Source organism: Odocoileus virginianus, chromosome 1, assembly GCF_023699985.2.
Source record: "Odocoileus virginianus isolate 20LAN1187 ecotype Illinois chromosome 1, Ovbor_1.2, whole genome shotgun sequence".
Classification (NCBI taxonomy): Eukaryota; Metazoa; Chordata; class Mammalia; order Artiodactyla; family Cervidae; genus Odocoileus; species Odocoileus virginianus.
The window spans coordinates 97,448,235-97,471,184 of record NC_069674.1 but is presented as its reverse complement, the minus strand read 5'-3'; the positions used below and the strand labels follow the sequence as shown (position 1 = coordinate 97,471,184).

Sequence of the window (22,950 nt, the reverse complement as noted above, 5' to 3'; positions counted from 1 at the left end):
TTTTGTTTTGTATTTTTAATTTTTTTTTTTTTGAGAGTCTAACCTCTACTCTAGATTTTTAATCTTTGCTTTTTGGTATTTGTTATCAATTCTGTACCTTTAAGAATCTAATCTCATCAGAATCCATTTTCACTTAGGGGTGTGATTACTGGCTAGATTGGTCTCTCCCCTTTTGACTCCCCCTCTTCTCCTCCTGGTCACCTCTATATCCCTCCTCCCTCTTCTCTTCTCCATGTAACTCTGCAAACCTCTCTGGGGGTCCCTCACTGTGGAGAACTGTTTCTCCATTGACCTAGATGTTTTATCTTCTGTGCTGTATGGATGGAGAAGTCTTGAGGCTACTGTAGAATAAAGCTGAAAGCCAGAGGCAGGAGGTTTAATGCCCAAACTTGAGAACATCAGAGAACTCCTGATTCCAGGGAACATTAGTAGACAAGAGCTCACCCAAAAGGATCCATACCTACACTGAAACCAAGCTCCACCCAAGAGCCAACAAGTTACAGAGCAAGACATATGATGCTAATTCTCCAGCAAAGCAGGAACAGAGCCCTAAGCATTAAAAGACAAGCTGCCCAAAGCCATGCCAAACCCACAGACACCCCAAAACTCACTACTGGACCCTTCATTGCACTTCATAGAGAAGAGATCCTGCTCCACCCACCAGAACACAGATGCAAGTTCCCCTAACCAGGAAACCTTGACAAGCCAAGAGTCCAACCTCACCCACAGGGAGCAGATTCCACAATAATGAGGAACCACAAACATACAGCCTACAGGAAGGGAACCCCAAACACAGCAATCTAAGCAAAATGAAAAGGCAGAGAAATATTCAGTAGGTAAAGGAACATGCTAAATGCCCACCAAACCAAGCAAAAGAGGAGGATATAAGGAGTATACCTGAAAAAGAATTCAGAATAATGCTAGTACAGATGATCCAAAATCTTGAAAACAAAATGGAGTTACAGATAAATAGACTAGAGACAAGGATTGAGAAGGTGCAAGAAATGTTTAATAAGGACCTAAAAGAAATAAAGAAGAGTTAAACAATAATGAATAATGCATTATGAGATCAAAAGTACTCTGGAGGGAACCAACAGTAGAATAACTGAGGCAGAAGAGAGGATAAGTGAGGTGGAAAATAGAATGGTGGAAATAAATGAAGCAGAGAGGAAAAAAGAAAAAAGAATTAAAAGAAATGAGGACAACCTCAGAGACCTCTGGGACAATGTTAAACACCCCAACATTCGAATCATAGGAGTCCCAGAAGAAGACAAAAAGAAAGGCCATGAGAAAATACTTGAGGATATAATATTTGAAAACTTCCCTAAAATGGGGAAGGAAATAGCCACCCAAGCCCAAGAAACCCAGAGAGTCCCAAACAGGATAAAACCAAGGTGAAACACCTCAAGACACATATTAATCAAATTAATGAAGATCAAACACAAAGAACAAATATTAAAAGCAGCAAGGGAAAAGCAACAAATAACACATAAGGGGATTCCCATAAGGATAAGAGCTGATCTTTCAATAGAAACTCTTCAGGCCAGAAGGGAATGGCAGGACATACTCAAAGTGATGAAAGAGAAAAACCTAGAACCCAGACTACTATACCAAGCAAGGATCTCATTCAAATATGAAGGAGAAATCAAAAGCTTTACAGACAAGGTTTTTGCTTTTTTCTTCAGTCAGTTAGTTCAGTCAGTTCAGTCGCTCAGTTGTGTCCGACTCTTTGCAACCCCATGAATTACAGCATGCCAGGCCTCCCTGTCCATCACCAATTCCCAGAGTTTACTCAAACTCATGTCCATCGAGTTGGTGATGCCATCCAGCCATCTCATCCTCTGTCGGCCCCTTCTCCTCCTGCCCCCAATCCCTCCCAGCATCAGGGTCTTTTCCAATGAGTCAACTCTTTGCATGAGGTGGCCAAAGTATTGGAGTTTTAACTTCAGCATCAGTCCTTCCAATGAACACCCAGGACTGATCTCCTTTAGGATGGACTGGTTGGATCTTCTTGCACTCCAAGGGACTCTCAAGAGTCTTCTCCAACACCACAGTTCAAAAGCATCAATTTTTCGGCCCTCAGCTTTCTTCACGGTCCAACTCTCCCATCCATACATGACCAATGGTAAAACTATAGCCTTGCCTAGACAGACCTTTGTTGGCAAGGTAATGTCTCTGCTTTTTAATATGCTATCTAAAAAAAAAGCAAAAAAACAAAAAACAAAACCCACAAAAAGCCAACAACAAAAAATATGCTATCTAGGTTGGTCATAACTTTACTTCCAAGGAGTAAGTGTCTTTTAATTTCATGGCTGCAGTCACCATCTGCAGTGATTTTGGAGCCCGAAAAAATAAAGTCTGACACTGCTTCCACTCTTTCCTCATCTATTTCCCATGAAGTGATGGGACCAGAGACCATGATCTTAGTTTTCTGAATGTTAAGCTTTAGGCCAACATTTCCACTCTCCTCTTTTACTTTCATCAAGAGGCTCTTTAGTTCCTCTTCACTTTCTGCCATAAGGGTGGTGTCATCTGCATGTCTGAGGTTATTGATATTTCTCCCAGCAATCTTGATTCCAGCTTGTGCTTCCTCCAGCCCAGCGTTTCTCATGATGTACTTTGCATATAAGTTAAATAAGCAGGGTGACAATATACAGTCTTGATGTACTCCTTTTCCTATTTGGAACCAGTCTGTTTGTCCATATCCAGTTCTAACTGTTGCTTCCTGACCTGCATACAGATTTCTCAAGAGCAGGTCAGGTGGCCTGTTATTCCCATCTCTTTCAGAATTTTCCACAGTTTATTGTGATCCACACAAAGGCTTTAGCATAGTCAATAAAGCAGAAATAGATGTTTTTCTGGAACTCTCTTGCTTTTTTGATGATCCAGCGGATGTTGGCAATTTGATCTCTGGTTCCTCTGCCTTTTCTAAAACCAGCTTGAACACCTGGAAGTTCACAGTTCACGTATTGCTGAAGCCTGGCTTGGAGAATTTTGAGCATTACTTTACTAGTGTGTGAGATGAGTGCGATTGTGTGGTAGTTTGAGCATTCTTTGGCCCTGCCTTTCTTTGGGATTGGAATGAAAACTGACCTTTTCCAGTCCTGTGGCCACTGCTGAGTTTTCCAAATTTGCTGGCATATTGAGTGCTTTTTTTCTTACAGACAAGCAAAAGCTGAGAGAATTCTGCACCTCCAAACCAGCTCTTCAACAAATGCTAAAGGATCTTCTCTAGACAGGAAACACAGAAAGGTTGTATGAACATGAACCCAAAACAACAAAGTAAATGGCAATGGGATCATACTTGTCAATAATTATCTTAAATGTAAATGGGTTGAATGCCCCAACCAAAAGACAAGGACTGGCTGAATGGATACAAAAGTAAGATCCCTATATATGCTGTCTACAAGAGACCCACCTAAAAACAAGTGACACATATAGACTGAAAGTGAAGGGCTGGAAAAAGCTATTTCACACAAATGGAGAGCAAAAGAAAGCAGGAGTAGCAACACTCATATCAGGTAAAATAGGCTTTGAAATAAAGATTGTGAAAAGAGACAGAGAAGGGCACTGCATAATGATCAAAGGATCAATCCAAGAAGAAGGCATAACAATTGTAAATATATATGCTCCCAACATAGGAGCACCTCAATACATAAGGCAAATGCTAACAAGTATGAAAGGGGAAATTACCAGTAACACTATAATAGTGGGAGACTTTAATATCCCACTCACACCTATGGATAGATCAACCAAACAGAAAATTAGCAAGGAAACACAAACTTTAAATTATACGATAGATCAGTTAGACCTAACTGATATCCGTAGGACATTTCACCCCCAAAACAATGAATTTCACCTTTTTCTCAAGTGCACACAGAACATTCTCCAGGATAGATTACATCCTGAGCCATAAATCTAGCCTTGGTAAATTAAAAAAAATTGAAATATTTCAAGCATCTTTTCTGATCACAATGTAAGATTAGATGTCAACTACAGGATAAAGATTATTAAAAGTACAAACATATGGAGTCTAAACAACATGCTTCTGAATAACCAACAAATCATGAAAAAAATAAAAAAGGAAATAAATATATGCATAGAAACAAATGAAAATGAAAACGTGACAACTCAAAACCTATGGGATTCAGTAAAAGCAGTACTAAGGGGAAGGTTCAAAGCAATACAAGCTCACCTTAAGAAACAAGAGAAACATCAAATAAATAACCTAGCCTTACACCTAACACAACTAGAAAAAGAAATGAAGAACCCCAAAGTTAGTAGAAGAAAAGAAATCATAAAAATCAGAGCAGAAATAAATGAAAAAGATTCAAAGTAGACTATAGCAAAAATCAACAAACTAAAAGCTGGTTCTTTGAGAAGATAAATAAAATAAACAAACCATTAGCCAGACTCATCAAGGAAAAAAGGGAGAAGAATCAAAAGAACCAAAGTAGAAATGAAAATGGAGAAATCACAACAGACAACACAGAAATACAGAGGATCATAAGAGACTACTATCAGGAACTATATGACAATAAAATGGACAACTTGGAAGAAATGGATGAATTCTTAGAAAAGTATAACCTTCCAAAACTGAACCAGGAAGAAACAGAAAACCTTAGCAGACCCATCACAAGCATAGAAATCAAAACTGAAATAAAAAATCTTCCAACAAACAAAAGCCCAGGACCAGATGGATTCACAGGTGAATTCTACCAAAAATTTAGAGAAAAGCTAACATCTATCCTACTCAAACTCTTCCAGAAAATTTCAGAGGAAGGTAAACTCCCAAACTCATTCTATGAGGCCACCATCACCCTAACACCAAAACCAGGCAAAGGTGCCACAAAAAAAAAAAAAAAGAAAGAAAGAAAGAAAGAAGGAAAACCACAGGCCAATATCACTGATGAACATAAATGCAAAAAATCCTCAACAAATTCTAGCAAACAGAATCCAACAACATATTAAAAAGATCATACATCATGAACAAGTGGGCTTTATCCCAGGGATGCAAGGATTCTTCAATATTTGCAAAACAATCAAGGTTATATACCACATTAACAAATTGAAAGATAAGATCCATATTATTATCTCAATAGATGCAGAGAACGCACTTGACAAAATTCAACACCCATTTATGATAAAAACTCTCCAGAAAGCAGGCATAGAAGGAACATACCTCAACATAATAAAAGCCGTATATGACAAACCCACAGCAAACATTATCCTAAATGGCAAAAAATTGAAAGCTTTTCCCCTAAAGTCAGGAATAAGACAAGGATGCCCACTCTCACCACTACTATTCAACATTGCTTTGGAAGTTTTAGCCACAGAAATCAGAGAAGAAAAAGAAATAAAAGGAATCTAGATTGGAAAAGAGGAAGTAAAACTCACACTGTTTGCAGATGACATGATCCTTTACATAGAAAATCCTAAAAAAACACCCCCAGAAAATTACTAGAGCCAATCAAAGAATACAGTAAAGTTTCAGGATATAAAATTAACACACAGGAATTCCTTGCATTCCTATACACTAACAATGAGAAAGCAGAAAGAGAAATTAAGGAAACAATGAGAAATTAAGGAAACAATCCCATGCACTATTGCGATGAGAATAATAAAATACTTAGGAATAAATTTACCTAAAGAAACAAAAGACCTATATATAGAAAACTATAAAACACTGATGAAAAAAATCAAAGATGACACAAATAGATGGAGGAACATACCATGTTCATGGATCAGAAGAACCAATATAGTGAAAATGAGTATACTACACAAAGCAATCTATAGATTCAATGCAATCCCTATCAAGCTACCAGTGGTATTTTTCACAGAACTAGAGCAAATAATTTCACAATTTGCATGGAAACACAAAAAACCTCAAATAGTCAAAGCAATCTTGAGAAAAAAGAATGGAACTGGAGGAATCAACCTGCCTGACTTCAGACTATACTACAAAGGTACAGTCACCAAGACAGAATGGCACTGGCAAAAAGACAGAAATATAGATCAGTGGGACAAAATACAAAGCCCAGAGATGAATCCATGGACCTATGAACACCTTATCTTTGACAAAGGAGGCAAAAATATACAATGGAGGAAAGACAATCTCTTTAACAAGTGGTGCTAGGAAAACTGGTCAACCACCTGTAAAAAAGGGAAACTAGAACATTTTTTAAAACTGCACACAAAAATAAACTCAAAATGGATTAAAGATCTAAATGTAAGACCAGGAACTATGAAACTTCTAGAGGAAAATATAGGCAGAACACTCTGACATAAATCACAGCAAGATCCTCTATGACCCACCTCCCAGAGTAATGGATATAAAAGCTAAAATAAACAAATGGGACCAAATTAAATTTAAAAGCTTTTGCACAATGAAGGAAACTATAAATAAGGTGAAAAGACAACCTTCAGAATGGGAGAAAATAATAGCAAACAAAACAACTGACAAGGAATTAATCTCAAAAGTATACAAGCAGCTCATTCAGCTCAATACCAGAAAAATAAACAACCCAATCAAAAAATGAGCCAAAGAACTAAACAGACATTTCTCAAAGAAGACATACAGATGGCTAACAAACACGAACAGATGTTCAACATCACTCATTACCAGAGAAATGCAAATCACATTTGCATTGATTTGCAAATCACACAGTGAGGTACCATCTCATGACAGTCAGAATGGCTGCCATCAAAATGTCTGCAAACAATAAATGCTAGAGAGGGTGTGGAGAAAAGGGAACCCTCTTACACTGTTGGTGGGAATGCAAACTAGTACAGCCACTATGGAGAACAGTGTGGAGAGTCCTTAAAAAACTGGAAATAGAACTGCCATATGACCCAGCAATCCCACTGCTGGGCATACACACTGAGGAAACCAGAATTGAAAGAGACACATGTATGCCAGTGTTCATCACTGCACTGTTTACAATAGCTAGGACATGGAAGTAATCTAGATGTCCATGGCAGATGAATGGATAAGAAAGTTGTGATACAAATACACAATGAAATATTACTCAGCTATTAGAAAGAATGCATTTGAATCAGTTCTACTGAGTTGGATGAAACTGGAGCCTATTAAACAGAGTGAAGTAATTCAGAAAGAGAAACACCAATAGAGTATATTAAATGCATATATATGGAATTTAGAAAGATGGTAATGATGACCCTATATGTGAGACAGCAAAAGAGACACAGATGTAAAGAACAGACTGTTGGACTCTGTGGGAGAAGGCGAGGGTGGGATGATTTGAGACAACAGTACTGAAACATGTATATTACTATATGTGAAATGGATGACCAGTCCAAGTTCAATGCATGAAATAGGGCACTCAAAACCTGTGCGCTGGGATGACCCAGACGGATAGGATTGGAAGAGAGGTGGGAGGAGGGTTTGGGATGGGGGACACATGAACACCCATGGCTGATTTCTGTCAATGTATGGTGAAAACCACCACAATATTGTAAAGTAACTAGCCTCCAAGTAAAATAAATTAATTAAAATATATTAAGACAAATGAAAATGAAAACAAAACAAAACAAAAATTATGGGAAGCAGCAAGAGAGATTTGGAAGCAGTGATTTTCTTTAAACTTATGATGATAGACATTTTATCTAGTAAGTAGTGTGTATCTGCTAATCCCAAATTCCTAATTCATCCCCTACTTTGGTAACCTTATGTTTGTTTTCTATGTCTGTGAGTCTATTTCTATTTTTGTATTTTAGATTACACACATAAATGATACCACATGGATGATACCATGAGGTATTTGTCTTTCTCTGACTTACTTTACTTAGTGTGATAATCCCTAAGCCCATCCCTGTTGCTGCAAATGGATTATTTCATTCTTTTTAATGGCTGAGTAATATTCCATTTTTTGGTGTGTGTGTGTGTGTGTGTGTGTGTGTGTGTGTGTGTACACACAGAACATCTTCTTTATCCATTCATCTGTTGATGAGCATTTAGGTTGTTTCCATGTCTTAGCTATTATAAATAGTGCTGTGATGCTATGAACATTTGGGTGCATGTGTCTTTTTGAATTAGAGTCTTTACCTTTTCCAGATATGTACCCAGGAGTGGGATTGCTGTATCACATGGTAACTCTATTTTTAGTTTTTTAGGGAAATTCTATACTGTTCTCCACAGTGGCTGTAGCACTTTACATTCCCACCAATAATGTAGGAGGGTTTGTTCTTCTCCACCTTCTCTTCAGCATTTATTACTTGCAGATGTTGAGTATCTTTTCATGTGCTTCTTGACCATTTGTAAGTTTTATTTAGAGATATGTCTATTTAGGTCTTCTGTTCATTTTTAATTGGGTTGTTTTTATGATATTGAGCTGTCTGAGCTGTTTACATATTTTGGAAATGAACCCCTTGTCAGTCACATCATTTGCAAATATTTTCTCCCTTTCTATAGGTTGTCTCCTTGTTTTGTTTTGGGTTTCCTTTGCTATGCAAATGCTTTTAAGTTTAGTTATGTCCCATTTGTTTGCTGTTTTTTCCATTACTCTAGGAAACACATCCAAACAAATATTTCTATGATTTATGTCAAAGAGTGTTCTGCCTATGTTTTCCTCTAGTAGTTTTATAGTATCCCATCTTGCATGTAGGTCTTTAACCTATTTTGAGTTTACTTTTTTACATGGTATTAGAATATGTTCTAATTTTATTCTTTTACATGCACCTGTCCAGTTTTCCCAGAACCACTTATTGAAGAGATGGTCTTTTCTCCATTGTGTATTCCTGCCTCCTTTGCCATAGATTAATTGACGGTAAGTGGGTGGGTTTGTTTCTGGATTTTCTATCCTGTTCTATACTTTCTTTCCTGTCCCATATCATTTTGGTTACTGTAGTTTTATAATATAGTCTGCAGTCAGGGAGCATGATTTGTCCAGCTCTATTTTTTTTTTTTCTTGAGGTTGCTTTGACAATTTGGGGTCTTTTGAGTGTCTATACAAATTTTAATATTTTTTGTTTTAGTTCCATGAAAAATGCCATTGATAACTTGATAGGGATTGCATTGAATCTGAGACTGCCTTGGTAGTATGGTCATTTTAACAGTGTTGATTCTTCCAGTCCAATAATATAGTATATCTTTCCTTCATTTGTGCTGTCTTCAAGTTCTTTCATTGATGTTTTACAGTCTTCAGATTAGAGATCTTTTGCCTTCTTAGGTAGATTTTTTTTCCTATGTATTTTATTCTTTTTGATGCAATGGTAAATGGGATTTTTTCCTTAATTTCTGACTAATAGTTTGTTGTCACATACAGAAATGCAAATTTCTGTATGTTAATTTTGTATTCTGCAAATTTACCAAACTCACTGATGAATTCTAGTAGTTATCTTGTACTGTCTTTAGGATTTTCTATGCATAGTACCATGCTCCAAGGATCATTTCATATGTTCTTCTTGGAGACTAGTCATTTTTGACTTCAGGGAAAAATTATTAGTTGAATTAGCTCAATTTTTCTCAATTACTTTCTAATTGCTTGTTTCAGGGAAATGTTGACTTAACTTAGTCTTTATTACGAGGTACAAATTCTAAGAAATCTAGTCACGTATTTACTTAGTAATGACTTGATGAATTTAATGAAGGCAGAGTCTCTCATTAAACGTGACTGATTCTCTCTGAACAGAGCTGAATATACACCATTAGTCAATCAATAAATTAATTGTTTGCCCCTGCTGTTATTCAAACAGAAAAATCAACTCTTCATTTAAACTAGCAATGCTTACAGGTCTACCAGAGGGTCATATACTAAAACTTTCTATCTAGGCTGTGAGATGCCACTTACTGACCACTGCTCTAGGGTAGCTGCTGGCATTTTCCCTATGTCCTCTTAGTTGCTGCTGCTTCTATTTGTCTGTGACAGACAGTAAGGGACCTTCTAGGATCCTATTATAGACACAACCTCAATCATAGCACAGATGTCCTCTGCAATAAAAAAAAAGGCAAGTGCAAACAAGGTTCCACCAGATTTGTATGCATTTCAACACAAGTTTTCCAGAGATTCCTCCTTCAGGGAAACATTTACAAAAGCTCCAGGTCATCGATGCTGCCCACAATAAATGTAAATTCTCCATATTTTTCCATTTACTAAATCATGTATCTTCAGTTTGAATATTCAAGATATCCAGTTCTGGAAAAACAGGTGGCCTATTTGTGTCAGCTCATTACTTCTGGATTTATTTATTTACACATAAACTACAAAGGGCTTGCTCTTTTCTGGCTGCAATTATGGAGGGTGCAGAAGAGAAGAAAAACAAGGTTCCTGCTATGCCAGAAATGAAACTGCTGTCGCTCACTCATGTCTGACTCTTTGTGACCCCATGGACTGTAGCCCGCCAGGCTCTTCTGTCCGTGGCATTCTCCAGGCAAGAATACTGGAGTGGGTTGCCATTTCCTTCTCCAGGATATTTTCCTGACCCAGAGATCACACCCAGGTTTTCTGCATTGCAGGCAGATTCTTTACTGTCTGAGCCACCGGGGCCAGAAACCTTTAAGAAAAAGCAAAAGAATTTTGCACAGCTTAAGACCAAGTACCTGAGAAAGAAGTTTGCCAAAAAGATTCTTCAACAGGCAAGGAAGAATCTTATCTATGAAACAACTAAGCACTATCACAAGGAATACAGGCAGATGTACAGAAATTAAATCCAAATGGCTAGGATGGCATGAAAAGCTGGCAACTTCTATGTCCCTGTGGAACCCAAATGGGCATCTGTCATCAGGGTCAGTTATTAGTGGTGTGAGCCCAGAGGATCAAAAGGTGTTGCGGCTTATTAGCATTTGTCAGATCTTCAACAGCACTTTTATGAAGCTCAACAAGGTTTCAAATAACATGCTGAGAATTGTGGAACCATACATTGCAAGGGGGTATCCAAACCTGCAGTCTGTAAATGAACTGATCTGTAAGTGTTGTTATGACCAAATCAATAAGAAGTGAATTGCCCTTATAGATAACATGTTGATTGCTTGATCTCTAGGCAAATATGGCATGAGGATCTGATTCATGAGATCCATACTCTTGAAAAATGTTTCAAAGAAACAAACAACTTCCTGTGGCCCTTCAAACTGTCTTTTCTAGGAGATGGAATGAAGAAAAAGATCACGGGTATTTTCTTGAAGGTGGAGATGCTGGCAACGGGGACGAGCTGATCAACAGGCTTATTAGAGGGACGAACTAAGGTATCTACCATGATTATTTTTGTATGTGGTCAGTTAATAAACAGTGAATGCTTTCAAATTGAACTGTAAAAAAACACAAAGGCCTCATTCTGTGGTCAGTGCAGTGAACAGAAGGAATTAGGCTGGGTTTCTTGATATAGAAGCCACACAGTAGTCTGCTGTGTAAAATCAGGGCAAGTTACAGCACCCCTGTGCTCCAGTTTCTTTATTTGCTAAGTCAATACAATCATGCTAGATTATACTTGGAGAACTGATCTTTGATCCAATTAAGAAAAGACCCCTCCAAAGCAAACTGTGGCAATATTTGTTTATGTCCTGGCAATGTTTCAAAAGAGGTTCTTTTGAAGAGAGAAACAACAGGTATGAGGTACTTAGATGTAAGATTTAATACTTGCCTTACATTTTCAAAACAGTTTTCAGATATACCACATTATTTATAGTTATAAGATTTAAAAGGAGCAGAGACTTTTATTCACATTTTATAAATAACGACACTGAAACTCACAGAAGTTAAAAAAATGAGCCCTAGTGTAGTACCCAGCTACTTAAGATAGACCTAGACCCTGGGCCAGATTATCCAGTTGCTAATTATTGTCCAATTGCTAGTTGGGTATTTCTTTACTAAGTACTTACTGTCTTAAGCCAGATTACTTAAGCCAAACTTCAGTTATCCCAATTCTGAAAGACAAGAACCATATTTTCTCTGTCAGGCATAAGAATAGTGTAAAAATGAAGTTTCAGTGTGTGAGGCCCTGAGATGCCCCTGGGATATACAGTGGTAAATAAATTTAACTAGTGATATTGTGGAAATGATTTGATGAGTTGAGGTGATGGCAACATATGGTGACCAAGTGAACAGTGGGGCCAGCTAAGCAAATATCTAGAGTTAATTGGAATCAATGTGTTTATTTCTAACATTTGTACCCTTTGATTTTGGGGTAATTCCATTTCATTTAACTTTCTTACAGATAATGTGCCAGAGGTACATAGGTTTTTACTGTCACATTAGCCTTTTTCTCATAGGATTTTGGAACTTAAAAAATTAAATAAGCATTTAAGCTAAATAGACAGTGAAGAATTAAGTCAATTTTATAGCCTTTACTATAAGATTTGCTGATATTTTTATGAGGCATTGTTTATGTCTGGTACTGGGCAAACCTTTAATGCGTGTATTACTTAATCAATCAACCCCATTTAAAAGTGAGAAAACTGAAGTACAGAGATGTATTGGGTTGGTCAAAAATTTTTTTTTGGATTTTCCATAAGATATTACAGAAAAACATAAACAAAGTTTTTGACCAACCCAACAACTTATTTCGGCTTAAAGCTGAGGTTCAAAAGTGAGTCTGTTTGCCAGAGTTACAGATCTTTTTACCTACTTGTTTATACCAAGACCTTCCTAGTCAGGAATTGTGCTGGGTACTGAGAATACAGGGGGGAACAGGTGATGAGTCCATCCTCTGGGTACAATTTACTTTTGTACATGATTGTTCATTTATCCAGTATGCATTATGCAAGTACAGAGTTCAGACTATTTTCCGGGTGCTGGACAGACAACTAGACTTCACAGAGATGATCCATTAGGAAACCTAGTGTTACTGGGAAGAGGAGGCATGTGGATAAGCAGCAACATAGTATCACATGTGCTCATTTTGAGGTAGAAAGAAATCCTATGGGAGCATTAAGAAAAGTGAAAGTGAAATCGCTCAGTAGTATCCGACTCTTTGCGACCCCATGGACTGTACCTTACCAGGCTCCTCTGTCCATGGGATTTTCCAGGCAAGTGTAATGGAGTGGGTTGCCATTTCCTTCTCCATAATGGGAGCATTAAGATAGGAAGGGGTAGTTCTGACTGGGGAATATTTGTGACATATCTTAAGTGATGTAGGGGAATATTTGTGACATATCTTAAGTGGCTGATGTATGAAGATAGGACACTCCATTTCAAAAGGCCCACCTTTCAGACATTTAACTATTTTCCCCTAAGATTCACCTTTCTGTCTCTTTCTTTGTCTTTCCCATCTTTGCTCTCCTCATACAGCCAGAGACCAAACAAACAGAACCTGCATCACCAGCTGAGTTAGGATCCATCTGGGTAGCAAGTGGGTGACCAACAGGGGCAGATCTGGTCACCAAGCTGAGCCTGAAGTGTTTACTCATGATCTTCTCTTCATTGAGACAATACTTCAGCCTAGTCAAACTGGGGGATTTAGGATGGAGAAAAACAGAATACTGATTCTAGATAGTTAAGATGCCTATCTAAGGAATCATTTCAGTGAGCCCAGACTCTTGCCTCTTCCCATACATAGAAAAGCACTAAAATCATTAACTTGAGATGTCTGATTTTTTTTGTGATTGGCAGTAATCTTTGGATCTTTGACTACTTTTTTTTTTTTTTTTTTAGCAAAATCTCCTATGTATTCTGGTTCCTCCTTAACATCTTTGGAATGGTTCCTCAGAGACATCTTCCCTGGATTTAGTTCTCAGTAATGACCCCAAATAAAACATAATTTTCAATTTTTAGGTTGTACTTTTTTTTCCAGTGAAAAAGTTTCTTCTGATGCATCTAGAGCCCTCCTCCTCTTAACAGTTATTTCTTTTCCTTTGGCATCTCCCCAGTAGCATGCTCAATGTGTGGGTGTTCTTTAGACTTAAAAATTTATATGAGAGATTGTTGAGTCCTGCCCCAAGGCCAAAGCTGCAAGGCCTTGCCACAAGGCCACAGAAGCAGAGCCCAGACCCAAAGTACCCCCAGAAGGTGACTGAGCCCCCTTGCACTGTTGCCAAAGACCCCCTGATCATCACAAGCAGGCTTCCTGAACCCCAAATTAGTCAAAGACGCCCATCCCGATAGTCACCCTATAACACCCTAAGCAATCACCTTTATGCCAATCTTCCAGCACGAGTTTTCTTTGTCTTGAGGCTATAAATATAGGCTGCTGCTGCTGCTGCTAAGTCTCTTCAGTCGTGTCCAACTCTGTGCGACCCCATAGACGGCAGCCCACCAGGCTCCCCGGTCCCTGGGATTCTCCAGGCAAGAATACTGGAGTGGGTTGCCATTTCCTTCTCCAGTAAATATTGGCTATTAACCCATAAAAACTGTCAACTCCTCTGGTTTGTCAGGAGGTTGGCCTGTTGCACTCACAGTGCCCACATTACTTCTGCTCTTTGTTCTTAATAAACTCACTCCCTTCTGAAATGCTCTGTGTCTGGAAATTCTTTTCCAACCTTCATTCAGACTGCCTCAACAGAAATCATATTTCACAAACCAGTGGAAGCTTTAGCAGTACCCAGTGAACTCACTCCCACATAGTAAAAGTACATTTTAAACAAATAAAAGGAAGTTTCTTCTCTCAGATGTATAATCCTCAAGTTTGGCCTTTAATAGAATAAGATTATAATGCATTTGGTCCAGTGAAAAGTAAACTCTGTTTTCATTTTTGACAGCAGGGGGAAAAATGATGTTGAATGTAATCAAATGTATAATTTTTTTCTCCCAATGGATATATTTCTTCAAATGTATTTATTTGCAAATTCTTGCACATTTTTAATGTCTGACAGGATAGATAAATAAAGCCTAAGTTTATTTTGCAAATAATTTTATGGTCTAAATTACATTTTAGGAAAAAAATAAAAATTTCCTCTGTGGTATAAACACTATTTGTTTCTCAGAAGCTAGATATAATTTCATGTTCATGCTTTTATTATTATCTGTTCTTAAGGTTTACATGTATTCAGAAGAAGGATATTATGCAGAGAGGTTAAAAATTATTCGTCTAGTTACCTAAGAAATTTATCTACACTAAGACTGGTGAGGATAAAGGCACATATTCTTTAAAATTAAATAAACTTAACACTGTACTAAGCCACCCTGCAGTTTTGGGCTTGGTTGCTCTTCTGAAGACAGTGTGATTCTGGGTAAGCCGAGAGAGTCTGCAGCAAGAATGTGAAGCCCAACTTTGGCAGACTAACTCCTCCATCTGGGCTACGGGCTTTCCCATGTGTAGAACACACCTATGACAACACTCATATAATTCACAATAACCTTACCGAGACAACTAACAGTATACTCAGGGCACATCTTATTGAGCATGGCTGCAATGGAAAATTCACTATTTACCCAGAATCAAAAGCCTGGTTCTAGAACCAAAATTCTCATGCCTATTGAACAGAGGCATAAATGAGCTGTGTCATGCTTTACCCAAAGGCAGATTTCTGTGCTGTCAAAGTGATGCTGTGGACTTCAACTCCCACTGGCTTGGGAATCATTTGGCCACTTTCCTTCCCTAGATTGAGAACTTTTTAATTTCCTCAAAGCAAATGTCAATTTCCCTCTGTTTCACCCACATTAAACATATAATAGTATATTTTTGTGTTTTCTTTAACATTTCTAATGATAAAATAGGCTTAGAAACACCCAGATTAAAATGGGATCCATCAGAGGAAGGAGAAAGAACCCGTGTTGGATACAGCACAAGAGGGAAAGCGCTCCCCTTAGTTTTTTGTATGGATCTGTCCCAGGCGCTTATTGGAACCTTACAAATCCCGAACTTCTGGATGCCTGAATTAAGTTCTCGGCAAAAGAACATGTTTTGGGCACCCTGACAAAGACAATGGGTACATGGAGAGACGAGAAAAATGTATCTGTGTTTGCTCTGCTGAACTTGGAAGCTTCATTTCCTTTGGAATAAGTGAATCCTCTTGATCACTTTTCCCAGTTCCAGTTTCCCCTGAATAAGGTAAAGGTTTCAACATGTGGCGACTGGGAGTGTCATCATCACTTGGAAGGATATCTTTTCACTCTACAAATGATAAGATTATTACTGCCTGAAACCTGTGGCAAGTTGTTTCAAGATCTTTGAAGCAAAGCTAAGGAGTGATTCATGGCATTATTCTTGACCAGTGTGTAATGGTGGAGGCCATGGTCTTTCAGGGCAGAAGAAACCATGGACTGGGGCCACTTCCCTTTCCTCCCCGTCCCGTCCTTTAACCGCGAGGGATGGGAGGAGGGGGTGCTCAGGGGTCCACTAAGACGTTCATGTTCTCCCACTACAAAATGACTGAGTTCCAAGTCACCTTTCTTTCCCCCCCAAAATTTGCCCTGGTAGCTAACTCATAACACCTTTTCAGGCAGGCAGCCTTTAAAAGTTTTCTGGCAAGGCTGAGAGCCAGGAGATTATTTAGATTTACTATCAGATAATTTAGATTTACTATTTGCCTACAATTATACTCAGAGTAGATATGACTACAGGATTCCCATATAATTGTTGAAATCTGCCACTGCTCTGGTCAACTTTGGATATCTTATTATGAGTATAAAATATTCTTTTTAATGAAGCCATTTCTTACATGTCTTCAAGTTATCATTCTCCATTCTTACAAGAAGTAAGAATAAATTTCAATTTTATTCTAACCAAAATGCTTTCTGCTCCCTGAATATAATTCTTTACAGTTGAATATCACCAGAAACTGGCAGTTTTAAACTTTCTTTTCCTCCACTTTGATGATTTACATGTTGTAGAGAATAATTACCTCTGTGATAAAGGCACCCCCATGGCTAGAAATAAAACCTGCCTGATCTTTAGAGTCTTAGTTTAAAGAGATTTCTCTGAGAGTGATAAGTGAAGTGGTCTTCTGGTATAATGATATTTAATGGTGGAACTGACAGTAAACTGAGATTCAATACAGATTCAGGAAACCTGACTTATGCTAAAAACAAATTTTAATAGGAAAATCTTGAAACTCAAATTTTAAAAGCTATAACTGAGATTCATGTTGAGGTTTGATAGAAAACAACAAAATTCTGTAAAGCAATTATCCGTCAATAAAAAATTAAATTAAAAAAAAGTTACAGCTGAAATACAACCATTCCTTAATAGTTGGTTAATCTCAGAAATTTTATTTTGAACTCTGAACTTGTTATTCTTTCACTGTGCTCACCTTTTATTTGAAAATAAAAATTTCCACATTGCTTAAAACTCTAACCAGTCAATATTCACAATGTATTGATGTGATAAAAGGATGAAAAAATTGCTATGAATGTGATTCTCTTTGAAGACTGAAATTTCTTGAGGAAATGAATCAAAAATTTCCTGAGTTGGAGTTAATATAAAGCAAAATATATAAACATGGTAAATTTACAGGTAGTTGTACTAAAGATAACACTTTCAGATTGATGGAAAAGAGAGAGCCTCTCTTTCGAGTGAGAAAAGAGAAATGAACACTGATACACAACAATAAATGAGGAAACTGACAGTTTCAGATGCCTAATAAACACATGAAAAGATGTTCAACATTACTCATTATTAAAGAAATGCAGATCAAAATTACAGTGAGATATTTCACACCACTCAGAATGGCCATCATAAAAAAGTCTACAGACAACAAATGCTGGAGATGGTGTGGAGAAAAGGGAAATCTCTTGCATTGTTGGTGAGAAATGTAAACTGATACAGCCACTATGAAGAACAGTATGGAGATATCTTAAAAAAACTAGGAATAAAACTACCATATGACCCAGTAATCCCACTACTGGGCATATACCCTGAGGAAGCCATAATTGAAAAAGACACATGTACCCCCAATGTTCATTGCAGCACTGTATATAATAGCTAGGACATGGAAGCAATCTAGATGAATTGATGAAAAAATTGACAGATGAATGGATAAAGAAATTGTGGTACATATACCCAATAGAATATTGCTCAGCTATAAAAAGGAATGCATTTTGAGTCAGTTCTAATGAGGTAGATGAACATAGAACCTATTGTACAGAGTGAAGTAAGTCGGAAAGACAAATATACTAACACATATATATGGAATCTAGAAAAATAGTACTGATGGTCCTACTTGAAGAACAGCAAAGGAGATGCAGACGTAAAGAATAGACTTTTGGACACAGTGGGATAAGGACAGGGTGGGGTGACTGGAGAGAATAGCATTGTAACTTATACATTACAATATGCAAAACAGATAGCCAGTGGCAATTTGCTGTGTGATGAAGGGAACCCAAAGCCATCGCTCTGTGACAACATAGAGGGGTGGGATGGGGAGGGCGGCGGGAGGGAAGTTCAAGAGGGGGAAGACGTATGTATACATGTGGCCAGTTCACATTGATGTATGGACGAAACCATCACAATATTGTGAAGTAACTATCCTCTAATTAAAAATTTAAAAAGAGAAAGAAAAAAAATTTGACAGTTTCACAAAGAGTCAGGAAAGCGGCTGGCACTGTGGGAATTGTCGAGATGTAGTCCCAGTGATGGTTCACAAGAGACAGGCTCCCTCCTGAAACTCCCCTGGGGGCTGTTCTAATTGAATTGGACAAGTAAGAGAGGGGAGTGTTTCTGCCACCAGCAAGCTAATCCTTTATCAGAGCTAAGAGGAAGAAGGAGCAGAAAGAGGCACCATTATGGCAATCTCCATATCAGGGAACTGTTGCACTCTAGCTGTTTATCCTCCAGATCTAGGCTTCATGTTGGAAGTGAGCAGGATTCCTTTTGGAAACGCATCAGAGGGTCAATTTCTTAAAGGACCTAATTCCCTTGTGAGTTGTGCTGAACAGCCTGTGGCCGTAATAATCAAGGGGCGATTAGGAGAGCAGTCAAAAGCACGGTACCTCATAAACTGCACTCAATAAGCAGAGCCACAACCCAAATCAAGAGTGTGTGTCTTGTGAATGAATTTCAACTTGTTTTCAATTGAGCAACAATTGAGCAACTATTCATGCGTCTCCTTTCTCCCCCATGCCCCCTTTTTTTGCCTGGCCAAAAAAAAAATTTAAAAAATGAGTGAGCTGGCAGGAATGACAGGATGACAGCGAGGGGAATTGGAACAAAGAGATGTCACCAGCAGCTAGCACTCCCCACGTTTCTGCCATTTGTCGAGTGTTCACTGTGATTCAATTACTGCATTTACATTCTGTTGCTTGATCTGTACAAGATCCTAGGAAGTAAAACAGACTCAGAGAAGTTAAGAAAACTTGCCCAAGGTCACACCGCTGTTTGGTCATGGAACATGCTTTAGGCAGTTTAAATGGTAGATACACCAACTTTCATGAGGTCTCCTGCCCAGGAAGATGACGGCAGGGGCTCTTTGCCCCACCACTGGAATGTAGGCAGTGGCCCTTCCAAGTGTAGGCAAATCATCAGAATATATATAACCTGCCTATCAGGTTTTTTTTCTTTAAATTTTTAAAAAAGTTTTAATTGAGGGATCATTGTTTTACAATGCTACATTGGTTTCTGCCATACAATGACATGGATCAGTCATGGGAGAGCGAAATTTGCTCAGTCATGTCCAACTCTCTGAGACTTCATGGACTGTAGCCCACCAGGCTCTTCTGTCCATGGGATTCTCCAGGCAAGAACACTGGAGTGGGTTGCCATTTCCTTCTCCAGGGGATCTTCCCGACCCAGGATAGAACTCAGGTCTCCTGCATTGCACGCAGATTCTTTACTGTCTGAACCACCACATATTCCTGTTAAAAGTTAAGAGGGAATCATTTCTAGGTCTCTTGTGGATGAAAAGATATTAAGGGTTATGCCTATTCTTGCTACCATCTTAAATTCTAGAAAATTTTATCCACTCTAGAAAATTTTATGTAATCACTATCCTTTGTAGTGATGGAGGAAGATCAAATGAGAGTAGAGCCCTTTTATGCAGCTATTCTTAGTTTTCTATACATCAGGTTATTTGCATTCTCCTTTTTGCTTCTTGTGTGCTCAGGTGTGGGTAGTTAACTCTTAGATTAAGTATAGTGAGGAAGGAGAAGGGAGCATCTTTTTTTTTTTTTTAATAGCTGGAGGGAAAAGAGAAGGGCAAAACAAGAACAATGGCATATTCTTTTCAGAAACCCAAGATCTTTTTAACTTGCAAATGTGTTCAGTTCATGCATATTCAATCTAATATCACAGTTGCTGACCCTGAAATAGAATTTTGAGGATAGTATTTTACAAATAAGGCAGAAGGCAAGTGATTCCCCCGCCCCCCACAATTTGAAAATCACATACTATTTCAAGACTATTTTGATTCAAGACTAATATGATTCTTCATATTGAACTGGGGAGGCAGAAGCAAACTGATTGATGCATATATAGGTGAGGTGAAAGGGCTAAAACAATTCCAGACTTAAATGGAAAAATAAAACTATCTTATCCTTAAATGACTAAGTCTCAGAGATATTTCCCATATACATGAAGTAATGGATTTTAAGATGTTATGAAGATTTTAAAATAAGTTGAAGTGCTTTTCCATCCTAGTATAAACTAGCTTTTAAAAATTATCTTTATTTTTATTTGTACTTTAAAAATAAATTTGAGTAATTTTAAAGTATTTTAATTAAAAAATTAAATATGCTTATTCCAGCTTTCAGTGACATTTAAATGATGAAAACTTGCTCCCAACTGACTAAGATTATTCACTTCTCAACGTTGATCTTTGATAATGAACTTTGCAAATTACAGTTTATTTCCTATGTTTGAAGCAAGGATCCCTACAAGTAACTCCATTTGCACTAAAACATTTATTTTTTTTTTTTAAGAAGGTAGGACAAGGGAGAAAAACAGATTAATATGAGTCTATGAGTCTCTGATTCATTTTTTAAAGAGAATTTTTCCAAAACCTGCTGTATCTTTCCATGTCAGGTTAGACTTTTACAAAGTTAATATTTTTAAGTGCAAAGTTTTAAGTAATTTAGAAATGAACATAGAATGAGGTGATGGCAGTGTTTTAAATAGAATCCTCGACCGAGAACTTTAAAGGTGTCTAATACATATCAGCTAAATTAAGAGTAAGCAAGATTTTCTAAGCTGTGTTGTGTGCAGAAAGGTTTATTTGACTGAGGAGATAGACTTAATGTGATTCTCCTTAATGAGCCAAGGAGCGGAATGTGCCCTAAGACTTCCTGCCAGTCCTTTTCTGTGCTGCACACTTTATGTGTGAGCTTGTACCCAAAACAATTGTTGTTTAGGTGTTAAGTCATGTCAGACTCTTTTGCAACCCCATGGACTGTAGCCCGCCAGCCTCCTCTGTCCATGGAATGTCCCAGGCAAGAATATGGAGTAGGTAGCCATTTCCTTCTGCAGGGGATCTTCCCAACCCAGGGATCAAACTTGTGTCTCCTGCATTGGCAGGCTGATTCTCTACCACTGAGCCACCAGGGAAGCCCACCCAAAAGAATGCCCAGGTACTATTTGCAAGTGGGCTTTGCTATATGAACAGCAGAAGGAACACCTTTCAAACTGACATTTCACAGGTTTCAAAGGGAGGACACTGACATTTTTTCGAGTACCACTGGGATGTTGCCACTGGTTTCCTTTGGTTTATCTAGTGAGAGAACCAGTTTAAGCTCTGAAAGGAGTTTCCTCCTCTTCCTAAGCCACAGAAAGACCTTCGGGTATTTCTTCTCAGTCTTGACACTTAACTTACCAACACAGACTCAGACCAAAGCATTTAGCAAGATGTAGGTTGCAAAAGTTTCTCTCAGTTGGGAGCAGTTCTGTCCCTCAGAGTATTTGGTAATGTCTGTAGAGAAAAACTGAGGAAGGGGAGTGCTGCTGGCAGCTAGGATAGAGACGGGAGGAGCCACACATCTTACAGTGCACAGGACAGCTCCCACCACAGAGAATTACTAGGTCTGTTAAGTGTCCATGTCTGGGGGTTAAGAAACCTTGCTGCAGACTGGGGGAAAAACATCAACACAATACATTACCTCACATGGCTAAGGAACAATAATTGAAGGCAAATCTTTCTAGTCCAGAGGTACACAGAAGTACTGTGGTACGCTGCCATATGGTACTCCTGCCATATTGCATGGGTCCTTAGAAGGATGCTGGGCACATAAACTGCTCTGATAACTTCTTTTAAGGGCCTCATATGTTTAGGTGTGATTTAAAAATTCCATTAGTATCTTCATAGTGAATGCCTTGATTACCATAGACAGAGAGAGGAATCATGCGGTAAGAGCCTGTTTTAAAAAGCAGTGGCTGCTTCGTTTTTTAAATTTTTTTATTGAAGGATAATTGCTTTACAGAATTTTGCTGTTTTCTGTCAAACCTCAATATGAATCAGCCATAGGTATACATATGTCCCCTCCCTTTTGAAACTCCCTCCTACCTCCCTCCCCATCCCACCCCTCTAGGTTGGTACAGAGAGCCCCTGTTTGAGTTTCCTGAGCCATACAGCAAGTTCCCCATTGGCAATCTATTTTACATATGGTAATGTAAGTTTCCATGTTACTCTTTCCATATATTTCACCCTCTCCTCCCCTCTCCCCATGTTCACAAGTCTATTTCTATGTCTGTTTCTCCTTTGTTGGCCTGTAAATAAATTCTTTGGTACCATTTTTTCTATATTCCATACATGTGCATTAGAAAATGGTATTTATCTTTCTCTTTCTGACTCACTTCACTCTGTATAATAGGTTCTAGGTTCATCCACCTCATCAGAACGGACTCAAATGCATTCCTTTGCATGGCTGAGTAATATTCCTTTGTATATATGTACCACAACTTCTTTATCCATTCATCTGTCAATGGACATCTAGGTTGCTTCCATGTTCTAACTATTGTAAATAGTCCTGCAATGAACAATGGGTTACATGTGTCTCTTTCAATTTTGGTTTCCTCAGGGTACATGCCTAGGAGTGGGATTGCTGGGTCACATGGTGGTATTATTCCTAGTTTTTAAAGGGATCTCCGTACCATCTTCTTTTTACAATGATTTTTTAATAGGAAATAAATGCAAATAGT

General features: G+C 38.1%; 1 long non-coding RNA gene across 1 annotated transcript in view; it reads right to left on the bottom strand.

Annotated features, from left to right (window-relative positions):
- The window catches only part of LOC110122369 (uncharacterized), a 43,424-nt gene that overhangs the window by 5,525 nt on the left and 14,949 nt on the right, over nt 1–22,950 (bottom strand). The window contains exon 2 of the long non-coding RNA XR_002309219.2: nt 11,834–11,878. This is a non-coding gene — a long non-coding RNA (uncharacterized lncRNA). The remainder of the gene's footprint in view (nt 1–11,833; nt 11,879–22,950) is intronic.